This window comes from Pseudophryne corroboree, chromosome 2 (assembly GCF_028390025.1).
Source record: "Pseudophryne corroboree isolate aPseCor3 chromosome 2, aPseCor3.hap2, whole genome shotgun sequence".
NCBI classification, from domain to species: Eukaryota; Metazoa; Chordata; class Amphibia; order Anura; family Myobatrachidae; genus Pseudophryne; species Pseudophryne corroboree.
This window is the reverse complement of record NC_086445.1, coordinates 529003775-529024845: the sequence shown is the minus strand read 5'-3', so window position 1 is coordinate 529024845 and position 21071 is coordinate 529003775. Positions and strand designations below refer to the sequence as shown.

Here is a 21071-nt window from a genome sequence, read left to right as displayed (position 1 = left end):
AACAGTCACGGGCAATACACCTTGAAATATAAATAGTACACGACGGCGCTCAATGTTGGCGCGTAAGCAAGACGATGTGGACAGTGTATGGAAAGGTGAACAGTGTACAATGATAACAAACACGGTGGTACAATGGTAAACAGTGTGCTACAACGGGTGCGACGCACACCCCAGGAAACAATGGTTGGCCTAGCGCCCGCTGCTGCTCAGACCTCGGCCTGCCTAACTGTGGGGGAGACAATGGGGGCCTAGCGCCCGCTGCTGCTCAGGCCTTTGTCTGCCTAACGGTGGGGGACAATTGGGGGCCTAGCGCCTGCTACTGCTCAGGCCTTGGCCTGCCTGACTGTGGGGGACAATGGGGGCTTAGCGCCCGCTGCTGCTCAGGCCTTGGCCTGCCTGACTGTGGGGGACAATGGGGGCCTAGCGCCCGCTGCTGCTCAGGCCTTTGCCTGCCTGACTGTGGGGGACAATGGGGGCCTAGGGCCCGCTGCTGCTCAGGCCTTTTTCTGCCTAACGGTGGGGGACAATTGGGGCCTAGCGCCCGCTGCTGCTCAGGCCTTGGCCTGCCTGACTGCGGGAGACAATAGGGGCCTCAGCCTAGCGCCGGCGTTGGTGGTGCGGTGGGAGAAGACACGGTGGTGGTACCTGTGGGAGAAAAGGGGCCTCACTGAGGGCTTACCTGGTCCACCGACGTCCGGACATCCGATCCCGAATCCTCCGCAGGGCCGCCTCCGCTGACCGCGCCGATGTCCTCCGTCCGCTCGCCGTACAACCCTCTACTCTTCCCGCCGCGTGCGGGCATTTAAAAGCCCCGCCGCACGGCCCTCTGGGATGGGTGACGCGGCAGGTCCTCATTGGCCCGCCGCGTCGCCCAGTGATGACGCGCCACAACACGTGGGCGCGCCTGCTGCTGCGGCGGGCGGCAGCAGGGGGGGAGGCTCCGGACCAGCAGTGGGGGGTGGAGTGGGTCGCGCCAGCCCTCCCACAGTACCTTCTGGGATTGTCTGATTCCTGCTGACTTGAATCGTACCATTTTTGACTGTGAGAGGTTGTGCCTTTGTTGCAGTTAGCAGATTCAGACATCTGGCGTGAAGGAGAGTCGTCCCTCGTGAGGTCACTGTGTCCAGAGTTCTCCTTCTTGCAAGTTTGGAGTTTGTTGCTGACTTGTGGTGGTGCTGCATAACGTGTTTGGCTTGTTTCACTGATGACATCTGATTTAATTCCCTGCACTGATGGAGAATTGCTACCATTTTTAGGGACTTGGCATGCATATTCTGATGTGCGTTGCATTGAATTCTGTGATCCAAGTTCTGCATCAAATACATTAATGGTCCCCTTTGTGTCAAAGAGTTCTGCAGACTTTGAAAACTCTGCTTCAGCTAAGGAAGCTGCGGCTTCCTTTTCGGCAGCAAGTTTCTCGCTAATTGCTTCTAAGCATTTTTTTCTCCATATCCTTTTCTGCTTACAGACGTGCTTTTTTCTGCTTCCAAACTTGATTTCTCTATTTCTTTCCCTGCTTCCAAACGTGATTTTCTATTTTTAACTGCATTTCTTGTTCAGCAAAGTTGGTCTGTACTTTTGCGGCTTCAGCTTTTGCAAGTGCAAGCAGGGGTGTCAGAACGTTTTTTGGTTGGGGGGGGGCAAGATGAAATCTCAGTTTGGCGCCCCTAACTTCTGACCACCTTAGCTGGGAGGGAGTGGCTCCTTGTACACATTATGCCAGGTAGCGCCCCTTATACACATTACCCCTGGTAAAGCCCATTATACACATTATGCCAGGAAACCCCTTATCCACATTAGGCCAGGTAGAGCTCATTATACACATTATGTCAGGTAACCCCTTATACACATTACGCCAGGTAGAGCCTATTATACCAGGTAACACCTTATACATCTTACGCCAGGTAGAGCCCATTATACACATTATGCCTGGTAGAACCACTTATACACATTACACCAGGTAGAGCTCATTATACACATTACGCCAGGTAGAGCCCATTATACCAGGTAGCCCCGGATACACATTACCCCAGGTAGATCTCATTATACACATGCCAGGTAGAGCCCCTTGTACACATTTTGCCTGGCAGAGCCACGTAGGCCCAGATTTATCAAGCCTTAGAGAGTGATTAATTGCACGGTGATAATGTAACAACCAATCAGCACCTGTCAGTTTTCAAACACAGCCTGTAGGATGACAGTTAGGAGCTGGTTGGTTGACACTTTATCACCATACTATTTATCACTCTCCAAGGTTTGATAAATCTGGGCCCTAGTCCGAATGAGAACTCTGCAGGCTCAGTAAGTGAGGGCTCATTCAGAAACAGTGAGAATTTACAGCCCTTGAAGCCAGTTCTGCAAGGGGCCATACAGTGCAGCTCTTTGTGTTCTCCGTCACTAAGCAAATACACAATAAACAGTTTCAAAAGCCAAGTGTTATGTTTACTAACAGTGGGGTGAATGAGTCTGCTACCTGCCCCTCCCTTTCTGTCACCTGTCCCTCTGTCACTGTCACCTGCCCCCTCCCTCACTTATTACCTGCTGCTGCTGCACTTGGGAGAGATTACTTTGTAGACACATTGGGAGCTTCCCTGGGAGGGGAAGGAGTCCCCCGGGCAAACAGCTATACTGCTGCTTACCTCTGTTGTCACCGGTGGCAGCACGTCCCTGCAGAGCGCAGACATTGCAGGCGATGAGGTGGGGGCGGAGCACACGGGGCAGGCGCAGGCTGCTTCAGCACTGCCCAGAGCCGGCCCTAACCAATTTAATGTCCTAGGCAAGATTTTGTCTGGTGCACCCTAGAACATGGAAAGGGGGGTAACATACACACATATGCCTTTGAGGGCATGGGGACATACACTCTGGGCCTGGGGAGGGGGATGGTGACATACACAGAGTAGCTTGGGGGGATATGGTGACATACACACTGGGGTGGGGGCATGGTGACATACACACTGGGGCATGGTAAAGCATGGTGGCACACATACTGGGACCTGGGAGGATATGGTGACATATACATAGGGGCCTAGAGGGATATGCTGGCACGCATACTGGTGTCTGGGAGGGCATGGTGACACACATCCTGGGGGGTGGGTGAGGGAATTGGTGACACACATAGTGGGGCCAGGTGAGGGACATAGGGGCACACATCCTGGGGGCTGGGTGAGGGACATGGGGGCACACATCCTGGGGGCTGGATGAGGGACATTGTGACACACATACTGGGGGGTGGGTGAGGGATATGGGGACACACATAGTTGGGCCGGGTGAGGGATATGGGGACACGCATCCTGGGGGCCGGGTGAGTGACATGGGGACACACATCCTGGGGGCCGGGTGAGCGATATGGGGACACACATACTGGGGGGCCGAGTGAGGGATATGGGGACACACATAGTGGGGCAGGTGAGGGATATGGGGACACACATCCTGGGGGCCGGGTGAGGGACATGGGGACACACATCCTGGGGGCTGGGTGACGGACATGGGGACACACATCCTGGGGGCTGGTTGAGGGACATGAATACACACATCCTGGGGGCCGGGTGATGGACATGGGGACACTCATCCTGGGCCGGTTGAGGGACATGGGGACACACATCCTGGGGGCCGTGTGAGGGATATGGGGACATACATAGTGGGGCCGGGTGGGGGACAAGGGGACACACATAGGGCCGGGTGAGGGACATGGGGACACACATCCTGGGGGCCGGTTGAGGGACATGGGGACACACATCCTGGGGGACGGGTGAGGGATATGGGGACACACATAGTGGGGCCGGGTGAGGGACATGGGGACACACATACTGGGGGCAGGGTGAGGGACATGGGGACACACATCCTGGGGGCGGGGTGAGGGATATGGGGACACACATAGTGGGGCCGGGTGAGGGACATGGGGACACACATACTGGGGGCCGGGTGAGGGACATGGGGACACACATCCTGGGGGCCGGGTGAGGGACATGGGGACACACATCCTGGGGGCCGGTTGAGGGACATGGGGACACACATCCTGGGGGCCGGGTGAGGGATATGGGGGCACCCATAGTTGGGCCGGGTGAGGGATATGGGGACACACATACTGGGGCCGGGTGAGGGATATGGGCACACACATACTGGAGGCCGGATGAGGGATATGGGGATACACATACTGGGGGGCCGAGTGAGGGATATGGATACACACATAGTGGAGCCGGGTGAGGGATATGGGGACACACATAGTGGGGCCGGGTGATGGATATGGGGACACACATCCTGGGGGCCGGATGAGGGATATGGGGACACACATAGTGGGGCCGGGTGAGGGACATGGGGACACACATAATGGGGCCGGGTGAGGGACATGGGGACACACATCCTGGGGGGCCGGGTGAGGGATATGGGGACACGAATCCTGGGGGACGGGTGAGTGACATGGGGACACACATCCTGGGGGCCGGTTGAGGGACATAAGGACACACATCCTGGGGGCTGGATGAAGGATATGGGGACACACATAGTGGGGCCGGGTGAGGGACATGGGGACACACATCCTGGGGGCCGGGTGAGGGACATGGGGACACACATCCTGGGGGCCGGGTGAGGGACATGGGGACACACATCCTGGGGGGCGAGGTGAGGGATATGGGGACACACATACTGGGGGCCGGGTGAGGGACATGGGGACACACATCCTGGGGGCCTGTTGAGGGACATGGGGACACATCCTGGGGGACGGGTGAGGGACATGGGGACACACATCCTGGGGGGCCGGGTGAGGGATATGGGGACACGCATCCTGGGGGACGGGTGAGTGACATGGGGACACACATCCTGGGGGCCGGTTGAGGGACATGAGGACACACATCCTGGGGGCCGGTTGAAGGATATGGGGACACACATAGTGGGGCCGGGTGAGGGACATGGGGACACACATCCTGGGGGCCGGGTGAGGGACATGGGGACACACATCCTGGGGGCCGGGTGAGGGACATGGGGACACACATCCTGGGGGGCCAGGTGAGGGATATAGGGACACACATACTGGGGGCCGGGTGAGGGACATGGGGAAACACATCCTGGGGGCCGGTTGAGGGACATGGGGACACATCCTGGGGGACGGGTGAGGGATATGGGGACACACATAGTGGGGCCGGGTGAGGGACATGGGGACACTCATCCTGGGGGCCGGGTGAGGGACATGGGGACACACATCCTGGGGGCCGGATGAGGGATATGGGGACACACATAGTGGGGCCGGGTGAGGGACATGGGGACACACATCCTGGGAGCCGGGTGAGGGACATGGGGACACACATACTGGGGGCCGGGTGAGGGACATGGGGACACACATCCTGGGTGGTCGGGTGAGTGATATGGGGACACACATACTGGGGGCCGGGTGAGGGACATGGGGACACACATACTGGGGGCCGGGTGAGGGACATGGAGACACATCCTGGGGGCCGGTTGAGGGACATGGGTACATATCCTGGGAGATGGGTGAGGGATATGGGGACACACATAGTGGGGCTGGGTGAGGGACATGGGGACACTCATCCTTGGGGCCTGGTGAGGGATATGGGAACACACATAGTGGGGCGGGTGAGGGATATGGGGACACACATCCTGGGAGGCCGGGTGAGGGACATGGGGACACACATCCTGGGGGCCAGGTGAGGGACATGGGGACACACATCCTGGGGGCCGGGTGAGGGATATTGGGGGCACCCATAGTTGGGCCGGGTGAGGGATATAGGGACACACATCCTGGGGGCCAGGTGAGGGACATGGGGACACACATCCTGGGGGCCGGTTGAGGGACATGGGACACATCCTGGGGGATGGGTGAGGGATATGGGGACACACATAGTTGGGCTGGGTGAGGGACATGGGGACACTCATCCTGGGGGCCGGGTGAGGGACATGGGGACACACATCCTGGGGGCCGGATGAGGGATATGGGGACACACATAGTGGGGCCGGGTGAGGGACATGGGGACACACATCCTGGGGGCCGGGTGAGGGACATGGAGACACACATCCTGGGGGCCGGGTGAGGGACATGGGGACACACATCCTGGCGGGCCGGGTGAGGGATATGGGGACACACATACTGGGGGCCGGGTGAGGGACATGGGGACACACATACTGGGGGCCGGGTGAGGGACATGGGGACACACATCCTGGGGGCCGGTTGAGGTTCATGGGTACACATCCTGGGGGACGGGTGAGGGATATGGAGACACACATAGTGGGGCTGGGTGAGGGACATGGGGACACTCATCCTGGGGGCCGGGTGAGGTACATGGGGACACTTATCCTTGGGGCCTGGTGAGGGATATGGGAACACACATAGTGGGGCCGGGTGAGGGATATGGGGGGACACATCCTGGGGGGCCGGGTGAGGGACATGGGGACACACATCCTGGGGGCCGGGTGAGGGACATGGGGACACACATCCTGGGGGTCGGGTGAGGGATATGGGGGCACCCATAGTTGGGCCGGGTGAAGGATATGGGGACACACATACTGGGGCGGGTTGAGGGATATGGGCACACACATACTGGGGGGCCGGATGAGGGATATGGGGACACACATACTGGGGGGCCGAGTGAGGGATATGGGTACACACATAGTGGAGCCGGGTGAGGGATATGGGGACACACATAGTGGGGCCGGGTGATGGATATGGGGACACACATCCTGGGGGCCGGATGAGGGATATGGGGACACACATAGTGGGGCCGTGTGAGGGACATGGGGACACACATAGTGGGGCCGGGTGAGGGACATGGGGACACACATCCTGGGGGGCCGGGTGAGGGATATGGGGACACGCATCCTGGGGGCCGGGTGAGTGACATTGGGACACACATCCTGGGGGCCGGTTGAGGTACATGGGGACACACATCCAGGGGGCCAGATGAAGGATATGGGGACACACATAGTGGGGCCGGGTGAGGGACATGGGGACACACATCCTGGGGGCCGGGTGAGGGACATGGGGACACACATCCTGGGGGCCGGGTGAGGGACATGGGGACACACATCCTGGGGGGCCGGGTGAGGGATATGGGGACACACATACTGGGGGCCGGGTGAGGGACATGGGGACACACATCCTGGGGGCCGGTTGAGGGACATGGGGACACATCCTGCTGGGATGGGTGATGGATATGGGGACATACATAGTGGGGCCGGGTGAGGGACATGGGGACACTCATCCTGGGGGCCGGGTGAGGGACATGGGGACACACATACTGGGGGCCGAGTGAGGGATATGGGTACACACATAGCGGAGCCGGGTGAGGGATATGGGGACACACATAGTGGGGCCGGGTGAGTGATATGGGTACACACATCCTGGGGGCCGGGTGAGGGATATGGGGACACACATAGGGGGCCGGGTGAGGGATATGGGGACACACATAGTGGGGCCGGGTGAGGGACATGGGGACACACATCCTGGGGGGCCGGGTGAGGGACATTGGGACACACATCCTGGGGGGCCGGGTGAGGGATATGGGGACACGCATCCTGGGGGCCGGGTGAGTGACATGGGGACACACATCCTGGGGGCCGGTTGAGGGACATGGGGACACACATCCTGGGGGCCGGATGAAGGATATAGGGACACACAAAGTGGGGCCGGGTGATGGACATGGGGACACACATCCTGGGGGCCTGGTGAGGGACATGGGGACACACATCCTGGGGGCCGGGTGAGGGACATGGGGAGACACATCCTGGGGGGCCGAGTGAGGGATATGGGGACACACATAGTGGGGCAGGGTGAGGGATATGGGGACACACATAGTGGGGCCGGGTGATGGACATGGGACACACATCCTGGGGGCCGGGTGAGGGACATGGGGGACACACATCCTGGGGGGCCGAGTGAGGGATATGGGGACACACATAGTGGGGCAGGGTGAGGGATATGGGGACACACATAGTGGGGCCGGGTGATGGACATGGGGACACACATCCTGGGGGCCGGGTGAGGGACATGGGGACACACATCCTGGGGGCCGGGTGAGGGACATGGGGACACACATCCTGGGGGGCCGAGTGAGGGATATGGGGACACACATCCTGCTGGCCGGGTGAGGGACATGGGGACACACATCCTGGGGGCTGGGTGAGGGACATGGGGACACACATCCTTGGGCCTGGTTGAGGGACATGGGGACACACATACTGGGGGGCCAAGTGAGGGATATGGGTACACACATAGTGGAGCCGGGTGAGGGATATGGGGACACACATAGTGGGGCCGGGTGAGTGATATGGGGACACACATCCTGGGGGCCGGGTGAGGGATATGTGGACACACATAGTGGGGCCGGGTGAGGGACATGGGGAAACTCATCCTGGGGGCCGGGTGAGGGACATGGGGACACACATCCTGGGGGGCCGGGTGAGGGATATGGGGACACGCATCCTGGGGGAGGGTGAGGGACATGGGGACACACATCCTGGGGGCCGGTTGAGGTACATGGGGACACATCCTGGGGGACGGGTGAGGGATATTGGGACACAAATAGTGGGGCCGGGTGAGGGACATGGGGACACTCATCCTGGGGGCCGGGGTGAGGGACATGGGGACACACATCCTGGGGGCCGGATGAGGGATATGGGGACACACATAGTGGGGCCGGGTGAGGGACATGGGGACACACATCCTGGGGGCCGAGTGAGGGACATGGGGACACACATCCTGGGGGCCGGGTGAGGGACATGGGGACACACATCCAGGCGGGCCGGGTGAGGGATATGGGGACACTCATACTGGGGGCCGGGTGAGGGACATGGGGACACACATACTGGGGGCCGGGTGAGGGACATGGGGACTCACATCCTGGGGGCCAGTTGAGGGACATGGGTACACATCCTGGGGGACTGGTGAGGGATATGGGGACACACATAGTGGGGCTGGGTGAGGGACATGGGGACACTCATCCTGGGGGACGGGTGAGGGATATGGGGACACACATAGTGGGGCCGGGTGAGGAACATGGGGACACTCATCCTTGGGGCCTGGTGAGGGATATGGGAACACACATAGTGGGGCCGGGTGAGGGATATGGGGACACACATCCTGGGGGGCCGGGTGAGGGACATGGGGACACACATCCTGGGGGCCGGTTGGGGGACATGGGGACACACATCCTGGGGGCCGGGTGAGGGATATGGGGGCACCTATAGTTGGGCCGGGTGAGGGATATGGGGACACACATACTGGGGCCGGGTGAGGGATATGGGCACACACATACTGGAGGCCGGGTGAGGGATATGGGGAAACACATACTGGGGGGCCGAGTGAGGGATATGGATACACACATAGTGGAGCCGGGTAAGGGATATGGGGACACACATAGTGGGTCCGGGTGATGGATATGGGGACACACATCCTGGGGGCTGGATGAGGGATATGGGGACACACATAGTGGGGCCGGGTGAGGGACATGGGGACACACATAATGGGGCCGGGTGAGGGACATGGGGAGACACATCCTGGGGGGCCGGGTGAGGGATATGGGGACACGCATCCTGGGGGACGGGTGAGTGACATGGGGACACACATCCTGGGGGCCGGTTGAGGGACATGAGGACACACATCCTGGGGGCAGGATGAAGGATATGGGGAAACACATAGTGGGGCCGGGTAAGGGACATGGGGACACACATCCTGGGGGCCGCGTGAGGGACATGGGGACACACATCCTGGGGGCCGGGTGAGGGACATGGGGACACACATCCTGGGGGGCCAGGTGAGGGATATGGGGACACACATACTGGGGGCCGGGTGAGGGACATGGGGACACACATCCTGGGGGCCGGTTGAGGGACATGGGGACACATCCTGGGGGAGGGTGAGGGATATGGGGACACACATAGTGGGGCCGGGTGAGGGACATGGGGACACTCATCCTGGGGGCCGGGTGAGGGACATGGGGACACACATCCTGGGGGCCGGATGAGGGATATGGGGACACACATAGTGGGGCCGGGTGAGGGACATGGGGACACACATCCTGGGAGCCGGGTGAGGGACATGGGGACACACATACTGGGGGCCGGGTGAGGGACATGGGGACACACATCCTGGGGGGCCGGGTGAGGGATATGGGGACACACATACTGGGGGCCGGGTGAGGGACATGGGGACACACATACTGGGGGCCGGGTGAGGGACATGGGGACACACATCCTGGGGGCCGGTTGAGGGACATGGGTACATATCCTGGGGGATGGGTGAGGGATATGGGGACACACATAGTGGGGCTGGGTGAGGGACATGGGGACACTCATCCTGGGGGACGGGTGAGGGATATGGGGACACACATAGTGGGGCCGGGTGAGGGACATGGGGACACTCATCCTTGGGGCCTGGTGAGGGATATGGGAACACACATAGTGGGGCCGGGTGAGGGATATGGGGACACACATCCTGGGGGGCCGGGTGAGGGACATGGGGACACACATCCTGGGGGCCGGGTGAGGGACATGGGGACACACATCCTGGGGGCCGGGTGAGGGATATGGGGGCACCCATAGTTGGGCCGGGTGAGGGATATGGGGACACGCATCCTGGGGGCCAGGTGAGGGACATGGAGACACACATCCTGGGGGCCGCTTGAGGGACATGGGACACATCCTGGGGGACGGGTGAGGGATATGGGGACACACATAGTAGGGCTGAGTGAGGACATGGGGACACTCATCCTGGGGGCCGGGTGAGGGACATGGGGACACACATCCTGGGGGCCGGATGAGGGATATGGGGACACACATAGTGGGGCCGGGGTGAGGGACATGGGGACACACATCCTGGGGGCCGGGTGAGGGACATGGGGACACACATCCTGGGGGCCGGGTGAGGGACATGGGGACACACATCCTGGCGGGCCGGGTGAGGGATATGGGGACACACATACTGGGGGCCGGGTGAGGGACATGGGGACACACATACTGGGGGCCGGGTGAGGGACATGGGGACACACATCCTGGGGCCGGTTGAGGGACATGGGTACACATCCTGGGGGACGGGTGAGGGATATGGGGACACACATAGTGGGGCTGGGTGAGGGACATGGGGACACTCATCCTGGGGGCCGGGTGAGGGACATGGGGACACTCATCCTTGGGGCCTGGTGAGGGATTTTGGAACACACATAGTGGGGCCGGGTGAGGAATATGGGGGGACACATCCTGGGGGGCCGGGTGAGGGACATGGGGACACACATCCTGGGGGGCCGGGTGAGGGATATGGGGACACACATACTGGGGGCCGGCTGAGGGACATTGGGACACACATCCTGGGGGCCGGTTGAGGGACATGGGGACACATCCTGCCGGGATGGGTGAGGGATATGGGGACACACATAGTGGGGCCTGGTGAGGGACATGGGTACACTCATCCTGGGGGCCGGGTGAGGGACATGGGGACACACATCCTGGGGGCTGGATGAGGGATATGGGACACACATAGTGGGGCCGGGTGAGGGACATGGGGACACACATCCTGGGGGCCGGGTGAGGGACATGTGGACACACATCCTGGGGGGCCGGGTGAGGGATATGGGGACACACATCCTGGGGGCCGGGTGAGGGACATGGGGACACACATACTGGGGGGCCGGGTGAGGGACATGGGGACACACATACTGGGGGCCGGGTGAGGGACATGGGGACACACATCCTGGGGGCCGGTTGAGGGACATGGGTACATATCCTGGGGGACGGGTGAGGGATATGGGGACACACATAGTGGGGCTGGGTGAGGGACATGGGGACACTCATCCTGGGGGACGGGTGAGGGATATGGGGACACACATCCTGGGGGCCGGATGAGGGATATGGGGACACACATAGTGGGGCCGGGTGAGGGACATGGGGACACACATCCTGGGGGCCGGGTGAGGGACATGGGGACACACATCCTGGGGGCCGGGTGAGGGACATGGGGACACACATCCTGGCGGGCCGGGTGAGGGATATGGGGACACACATACTGGGGGCCGGGTGAGGGACATGGGGACACACATACTGGGTCCCGGGTGAGGGACATGGGGACACACATCCTGGGGGCCGGTTGAGAGACATGGGGACACACATCCTGGGGGGCCGGGTGAGGGATATGGGACACACATACTGGGGGCCGGGTGAGGGACATGGGGACACACATCCTGAGGGCCGGGTGAGGGACATGGGGACACTCATCCTTGGGGCCTGGTGAGGGATATGGGAACACACATAGGGGGTCATTCCGAGTTGTTCGCTCGCAAGCGGATTTTAGCAGATTTGCTCATGCTAAGCCGCCGCCTACTGGGAGTGAATCTTAGCATCTTAAAATTGCGAACGATGTATTCGCAATATTGCGATTACACACCTCGTAGCAGGTGGGTCATTCCGAGTTGGTCGCTCGGTAAAAATCTTCGCATCGCAGCAAATTTCCGCTTAATGCGCATGCGCAATGTCCGCACTGCGACTGCGCCAAATAAATTTGCTATGCAGTTAGGATTTTTACTCACGGCTTTTTCATCGTTCTGGCGATCGTAATGTGATTGACAGGAAATGGGTGTTACTGGGCGGAAACAGGCCGTTTTATGGGCGTGTGGGAAAAAACGCTACCGTTTCCGGGAAAAAACGCAGGAGTGGTGGGAGAAACGGAGGAGTGTCTGGGCGAACGCTGGGTGTGTTTGTGACGTCAAACCAGGAACGACAAGCAGTGAAATGATCGCAGATGCCGAGTAAGTCTGGAGCTACTCAGAAACTGCTACGAGGTGTGTAATCGCAATATTGCGAATACATCGTTCGCAATTTTAAGATGCTAAGATTCACTCCCAGTAGGCGGCGGCTTAGCATGAGCAAATCTGCTAAAATCCGCATGCGAGCGAACAACTCGGAATGACCCCCCAGTTTCTGAGTAGCTCCAGACTTACTCGGCATCTGCGATCATTTCACTGCTTGTCGTTCCTGGTTTGACGTCACAAACACACCCAGCGTTCGTCCAGACACTTCTCCGTTTCTCCGGCCACTCCTGCGTTTTTCCGGAAACGGTAGCGTTTTTTCCCACACGCCCATAAAACGGCCTGTTTCCGCCCAGTAACACCCATTTCCTGTCAATCACATTACGATCGCCAGAACGATGAAAAAGCCGTGAGTAAAAATCCTAACTACATAGCAAATTTACTTGGCGCAGTCGCAGTGCGGACATTGCGCATGCGCATTAAGCGGAAAATTGCTGCAATGCGAAGATTTTTACCCGCGCGAACAACTCGGAATGACCCCCATAGTGGGGCCGGGTGAGGGATATGGGGGGACACATCCTGGGGGGCCGGGTGAAGGACATGGGGACACACATCCTGGGGGCCGGGTGAGGGACATGGGGACACACATCCTGGGGGTCGGGTGAGGGATATAGGAGCACCCATAGTTGGGCCTGGTGAAGGATATGGGGACACACATCCTGGGGCCGGGTGAGGGATATGGGCACACACATACTGGGGGGCCGGGTGAGGGATATGGGACACACATACTGGGGGGGCCGAGTGAGGGATATGGGTACACACATAGTGGAGCCGGGTGAGGGATATGGGGACACACATAGTGGGGCCTGGTGATGGATATGGGGACACATATCCTGGGGGCCGGATGAGGGATATGGGGACACACATAGTGGGGCCGGGTGAGGGACATGGGGACACACATAGTGGGGCCGGGTGAGGGACATGGGGACACACATCCTGGGGGGCCGGGTGAGGGATATGGGGACACGCATCCTGGGGGCCGGGTGAGCGACATGGGGACACACATCCTGGGGGCCGGGTGGGGGACATGGGGACACACATCCTGGGGGGCCGGGTGAGGGATATGGGGACACACATACTGGGGGCCGGGTGAGGGACATGGGGACACACATCCTGGGGGCCGGTTGAGGGACATGGGGACACATCCTGCCGGGCCGGGTGAGGGATATGGGGACACACATAGTGGGGCCGGGTGAGGGACATGGAGACACTCATCCTGGGGGCAGGGTGAGGGACATGGGGACACACATCCTGGGGGCCGGTGAGGGATATGGGGACACACATAGTGGGGCCGGGTGAGGGACATGGGGACACACATCCTGGGAGCCGGGTGAGGGACATAGGGACACACATCCTGGGGGCCGGGTGAGGGACATGGGGACACACATCCTGGGGGGCCGGGTGAGGGATATGGGGACACACATACTGGGGGCCGGGTGAGGGACATCGGGACACACATACTGGGGGCCGGGTGAGGGACATGGTGACACACATCCTGGGGGCCCGGTTGAGGGACATAGGTACATATCCTGGGGGACGGGTGAGGGATATGGGGACACACATAGTGGGGCTGCGTGAGGGACATGGGGACACTCATCCTGGGGGACGGGGGAGGGATATGGGGACACACATAGTGGGGCCGGGTGAGGGACATGGGGACACTCATCCTTGGGGCCTGGTGGGGGATATGGAACACACATAGTGGGGGCCGGGTGGGGGATATGGGGACACACATCCTGGGGGGCCGGGTGAGGGACATGGGGACACACATCCTGGGGGCCGGGTGAGGGACATGGGGACACACATCCTGGGGGCCGGGTGAGGGATATGGGGGCACCCATAGTTGGGCCGGGTGAGGGATATGGGGACACACATACTGGGGCCGGGTGAGGGATATGGGCACACACATCCTGGGGGCCGGGTGAGGGATATTGGGACACACATACTGGGGGCCAGTTGAGGGACATGGGAACACATCCTGGGGGACGGGTGAGGGATATGGGGACACACATCCTGGGGGCCGGGTGAGGGATATGAGGGACACACATAGTGGGGCCAATGAGGGACATGGGAACACACATATTTGGGGCCTGGGTGGGGGGGACCTGGTTACAAGCACATTAGAGCCTGGTAGGGTATATAACATCAGACACACACTGACTTACACACATACACAGGCTTCAGCTACTGAGAATATGCTGAGGCAGGTTGCTCACCTCAGATTGTGATTGAGCTGCAGGAGAAAGAGAGGGAACAGGCAGCAGTGCACACAGCTAGAACCGCCCCCACTCTCTGTCACGCACTCACGGCTCCCCGTTCCGCCCCCAGCTGCTGGTGATAAGGTAATCACTGATCTTCCTCCCCTCCCAGTGCGCGTGGCGGCGGCCGCCCAGTTCCCGTACGCCGCATTTGCCTATTATGCCTAGGGTCGGCCCTGCCGCTTCCCGCGCTGCGCACTTGGGGCCTGGGTGGTGGGGACCTGGTTACAAGCAGCAGTAGCAGTAACACTACACAGCGGCTCCTCTGCAGCTGGTGGCAGCGGCGGTGGCTTACACAGGCAGGGGATGGATGGCGCCTCTCTCATGTTTGGGGGGAGCGAGCTGCCCCTTGCCCCCCCCCCCCCCCCCCCCCCATTCCGACGCCCCTGAGTGCAAGGATAACTGTATTACTGACAGATGCTGATTTTGAGGAACCAGAGACTTGGGAACTTGTTTTGTTTGAAGACGTCCTTTTCTGAGACATAATGATGGGGTATAAATGCTTGACTGTGTAGAGACTGCTGTATTGATGTGTGCAGATAACTGTGCTGACAGTGTAGCAGGTTTCTGGGATGTCAGGGTCTTGGAACTATTGTTAAGCTGTTTGACTGTGCAGGGACTGTTGTATTGCCGTATGCACATGGCTGCACTGACAGTGTGAGGTTTCTGTGAAGTCAAATGGCGGTACTCCTATTTCTGAGTTGCCACGGGTAGTAGACTACATAGAAACTTGTGCTGTCATATGCAGAGAGCTGTGGTTGGCAGAGTAACAGATCTGTAAGTCAGTATATGTGATTCACTTGCTGACAGACAATGCAGCTGACGAAGTCAGGATATTCTGTATGTGTCCCACTCACTGGCAGCATAGATGTCTTACTGTTCAGCCTCTCACTAAGCTACAGTACTTGAAGCAAATTCAAAGCCTACAGTATAACCACCTTTCTCTGACGTCCTAGTGGATGCTGGGGACTCCGTCAGGACCATGGGGATTAGCGGCTCCGCAGGAGACAGGGCACAAAAATAAAGCTTTAGGATCAGGTGGTGTGCACTGGCTCCTCCCCCTATGACCCTCCTCCAAGCCTCAGTTAGGTATTTGTGCCCGTCCGAGCAGGGTGCAATCTAGGTGGCTCTCCTAAAGAGCTGCTTAGAAAAAGTTTTTAGGTTTTTTATTTTACAGTGAGTCCTGCTGGCAACAGGCTCACTGCAACGAGGGACTTAGGGGAGAAGAAGTGAACTCACCTGCGTGCAGGATGGATTGGCTTCTTAGGCTACTGGACACCATTAGCTCCAGAGGGATCGAACACAGGCCCAGCCATGGAGTCCGGTCCCGGAGCCGCGCCGCCGACCCCCTTGCAGATGCCGAAAAGTGAAGAGGTCCAGAAACCGGCGGCAGAAGACTTTTCAGTCTTCATGAGGTAGCGCACAGCACTGCAGCTGTGCGCCATTGTTGTCACACACTTCACACCAACGGTCACGGAGGGTGCAGGGCGCTGCGGGGGGCGCCCTGGGCAGCAATGAGAATACCTTGTTCTGGCTAAAAAATACATCACATATAGCCCCTGGGGCTATATGGATGTATTTAACCCCTGCCAGGTCTCAGAAAAACGGGAGAAGAAGCCCGCCGAAAAGGGGGCGGGGCCTATTCTCCTCAGCACACAGCGCCATTTTCCCTCACAGAAATGCTGGTGGGAAGGCTCCCAGGCTCTCCCCTGCACTGCACTACAGAAACAGGGTTAAAACAGAGAGGGGGGGCTCTTATTTGGCGATATGATTATATATATTAAGATGCTATAAGGGAAAAACACTTATATAAAGGTTGTCCCTGTATAATTATAGCGTTTTGGTGTGTGCTGGCAAACTCTCCCTCTGTCTCTCCAAAGGGCTAGTGGGGTCCTGTCCTCTATCAGAGCATTCCCTGTGTGTGTGCTGTGTGTCGGTACGTGTGTGTCGACATGTATGAGGACGATGTTGGTGAGGAGGCGGAGCAATTGCCTGTAATGGTGATGTCACTCTCTAGGGAGTCGACACCGGAATGGATGGCTTATTTAAGGAATTACGTGATAATGTCAACACGCTGCAAGGTCGGTTGACGACATGAGATGGCCGGCAAACCAATTAGTACCTGTCCAGGCGTCTCAAACACCGTCAGGGGCGTTAAAACGTCCTTTTACCTCAGTCGGTCGACACAGACACAGACACGGACACTGACTCCAGTGTCGACGGTGAAGAAACAAACGTATTTTCCTTTAGGGCCACACGTTACTTGTTAAGGGCAATGAAGGAGGTGTTACATATTTCTGATACTACAAGTACCACAAAAAAGGGTATTATGTGGAGTGTGAAAAAACTACCTGTAGTTTTTCCTGAATCAGATAAATTAAATGAAGTGTGTGATGATGCGTGGGTTTCCCCCGATAGAAAATTATTGGCGGTATACCCTTTCCCGCCAGAAGTTAGGGCGCGTTGGGAAACACCCCTTAGGGTGGATAAGGCGCTCACACGCTTATCAAAACAAGTGGCGGTACCGTCTCCAGATAGGGCCGCCCTCAAGGAGCCAGCTGATAGGAGGCTGGAAAATATCCTAAAAAGTATATACACACATACTGGTGTTATACTGCGACCAGCCATCGCCTCAGCCTGGATGTGCAGCGCTGGGGTGGCTTGGTCGGATTCCCTGACTGAAAATATTGATACCCTTGACAGGGACAGTATTTTATTGACTATAGAGCATTTAAAGGATGCATTTCTATATATGCGAGATGCACAGAGGGATATTTGCACTCTGGCATCAAGAGTAAGTGCGATGTCCATATCTGCCAGAAGTTGTTTATGGACACGACAGTGGTCAGGTGATGCAGATTCCAAACGGCACATGGAAGTATTGCCGTATAAAGGAGAAAAAGACAACGTCTTTTCAGCCTCAGTCCTTTCGTCCCCATAAGGGCAAGCGGGCAAAAGGCCAGTCATATCTGCCATGGGATAGAGGAAAAGGAAGAAGACTGCAGCAGGCAGCCCATTCCTAGGAACAGAAGCCCTCCACCGCTTCTGCCAAGTCCTCAGCATGACGCTGGGGCCGTACAAGCGGACTCAGGTGCGGTGGGGGGTCGTCTCAAGAGTTTCAGCACGCAGTGGGCTCACTCGCAAGTGGACCCCTGGATCCTACAAGTAGTATCCCAGGGGTACAGATTGGAAATTCGAGACGTCTCCCCCTCGCAGGTTCCTGAAGTCTGCTTTACCAACGTCTCCCTCTGACAGGGAGGCAGTAGTGGAAACAATTCACAAGCTGTATTCCCAGCAGGTGATAATCAAAGTACCCCTCATACAACAAGGAAAGGGGTATTATTCCACACTATATTGTGGTACTCAAGCCAGACGGCTCGGTGAGACCTATTCTAAATCTGAAATATTTGAACACTTACATACAAAGGTTCAAATCAAGATGGAGTCACTCAGAGCAGTGATAGCGAACCAGGAAGAAGGGGACTATATGGTGTCCCGGGACATCAGGGATGCTTACCTCCATGTCCCAATTTGCCCTTCTCACCAAGGGTACCTCAGGTTCGTGGTACAGAACTGTCACTATCAGTTTCAGACGCTGCCGGTGGGATTGTCCACGGCACCCCGGGTCCTTACCAAGGTAATGGCCGAAATGATGATTCTTCTTCAAAGAAAATGGACGATCTCCTGATAAGGGCAAGGTCCAGAGAACAGTTGGAGGTCGGAGTAGCACTATCTCAAGTAGTTCTACGACAGCACGGGTGGATTCTAAATATTCCAAAACCGCAGCTGTTTCCGACGACACGTCTGCTGTTCCTAGGGATGATTCTGGACACAGTCCAGAAAAAGGTGTTTCTCCCGGAGAAGAAAGCCAGGGAGTTATCCGAGCTAGTCAGGAACCTCCTAAAACCAGGAAAAGTGTCAGTGCATCATTGCACAAGGGTCCTGGGAAAAATGGTGGCTTTTTACGAAGCGATTCCATTCGGCAGATTTCACGCAAGAACTTTTCAGTGGGATCTGCTGGAAAAATGGTCCGGATCGCATCTTCAGATGCATCAGCGGATAACCCTGTCTCCAAGGACAAGGGTGTTTCTTCTGCGGTGGCTGCAGAGTGCTCATCTACTAAAGGGCCGCAGATTCGGCATTCAGGACTGGGTCCTGGTGACCACGGATGCCAGCCTGAGAGGCTGGGGAGCAGTCACACAGGGAAAAAATTTCCAGGGAGTGTGATCAAGTCTGGAGACTTCTCTCCACATAAATATACTGGAGCTAAGGGCAATTTACAATGTTCTAAGCTTAGCAAGACCTCTGCTTCAAGGTCAGCCGGTATTGATCCAGTGGGACAACATCACGGCAGTCGCCCACGTAAACAGACAGGGCGGCACAAGAAGCAGGAGGGCAATGGCAGAAACTGCAAGGATTCTTCGCTGGGCGAAAAATCATGTGATAGCACTGTCAGCAGTGTTCATTCCGGGAGTGGACAACTGGGAAGCAGACTTCCTCAGCAGGCACGACCTCCACCCGGGAGAGTGGGGACTTCATCAGGAAGTATTCCACATGATTGTGAACCGTTGGGAAAGACCAAAGGTGGACATGATGGCGTCCCGCCTGAACAAAAAACTGGACAGGTATTGCGCCAGGTCAAGAGACCCTCAGGCAATAGCTGTGGACGTTCTGGTAACACCGTGGGTGTACCAGTCGGTGTATGTGTTCCCTCCTCTGCTTCTCATACCTAAGGTACTGAGAATTATAAGACGTAGAGGAGTAAGAACTATACTCGTGGCTCCGGATTGGCCAAGAAGGACGTGGCACCCGGAACTTCAAGAAATGCTCACAGAGGACTCATGGCCTCTGCCGCTAAGAAGGGACTTGCTTCAGCAAGTACCAGGTCTGTTCCAAGACTTACCGCGGCTGCGTTTGACGGCATGGCGGTGGAACGCCGGATCCTAAGGGAAAAAGGCATTCCGGAAGAGGTCATTCCTACCCTGGTCAAAGCCAGGAAGGAGGTGACCGCACAACATTATCACCACATGTGGCGAAAATATGTTGCGTGGTGTGAGGCCAGGAAGGCCCCACGAAGAAATTTCAACTCGGTCGATTCCTGCATTTCCTGCAAACAGGAGTGTCTATGGGCCTCAAATTGGGGTCCATTAAGGTTCAAATTTCGGCCCTGTCAATTTTCTTCCAGAAAGAATTGGCTTCAGTTCCAGAAGTTTGTCAAGGGAGTATTGCATATACAACCCCCTTTTTGTGCCTCCAGTGGCACTGTGGGATCTCAACGTAGTTCTGGGATTCCTCAAATCACATTTTAAACCGCTCAAATCTGTGGATTTGAAATATCTCACATGAAAAGTGACCATGCTGTTGGCCCTGGCCTCGGCCAGGCGAGTGTCAGAATTGGCGGCTTTGTCTCACAAAAGCCATATCTGATTGTCCATTCAGACAGGGCAGAGCTGCGGACTCGTCCCCAGTTTCTCCCTAAGGTGGTGTCAGCGTTTCACCTGAAACAGCTTATTGTGGTACCTGCGGCTACTAGGGACTTGGAGGACTCCAAGTTGCTAGATGTTGTCAGGGCCCTGAAAATATAGGTTTCCAGGACGGCTGGAGTCAGGAAAACTGACTTGCTGTTATCCTGTATGCACCCAACAAACTGGGTGCTCTTGCTTCTAAGCAGACGATTGCTCGTTGGATTTGTAGCACATTTCAACTTGCACATTCTGTGGCAGGCCTGCCACAGCCTAAATCTGTCAAGGCCCATTCCACAAGGAAGGTGGGCTCATCCTGGGCGGCTGCCCGAGGGGTCTCGGCATTACAACTCTGCCGAGCAGCTACGTGGTCGGGGGAGAACACGTTTGTAAAATTCTACAAATTTGATACCCTGGCTAAAGAGGACCTGGAGTTCTCTCATTCGGTGCTGCAGAGTCATCCGCACTCTCCCGCCCGTTTGGGAGCTTTGGTATAATCCCCATGGTCCTGACGGAGTCCCCAGCATCCACTAGGACGTCAGAGAAAATAA

General features: G+C 57.7%; 1 long non-coding RNA gene across 2 annotated transcripts in view; it reads left to right on the top strand.

Moving 5' to 3' along the window:
• Positions 1-14958: 14958 nt before the first annotated feature.
• The window catches only part of LOC135033758 (uncharacterized), a 138288-nt gene continuing 132175 nt past the window's right edge, over positions 14959-21071 (top strand). The window contains exon 1 of one of the 2 annotated variants that reach the window (XR_010229107.1): positions 14959-15142. This is a non-coding gene — a long non-coding RNA (uncharacterized LOC135033758). Of the gene's footprint in view, positions 15143-15420; positions 15552-21071 lie in introns of those variants that run through there. The other variant, XR_010229113.1, reaches the window with a different exon arrangement.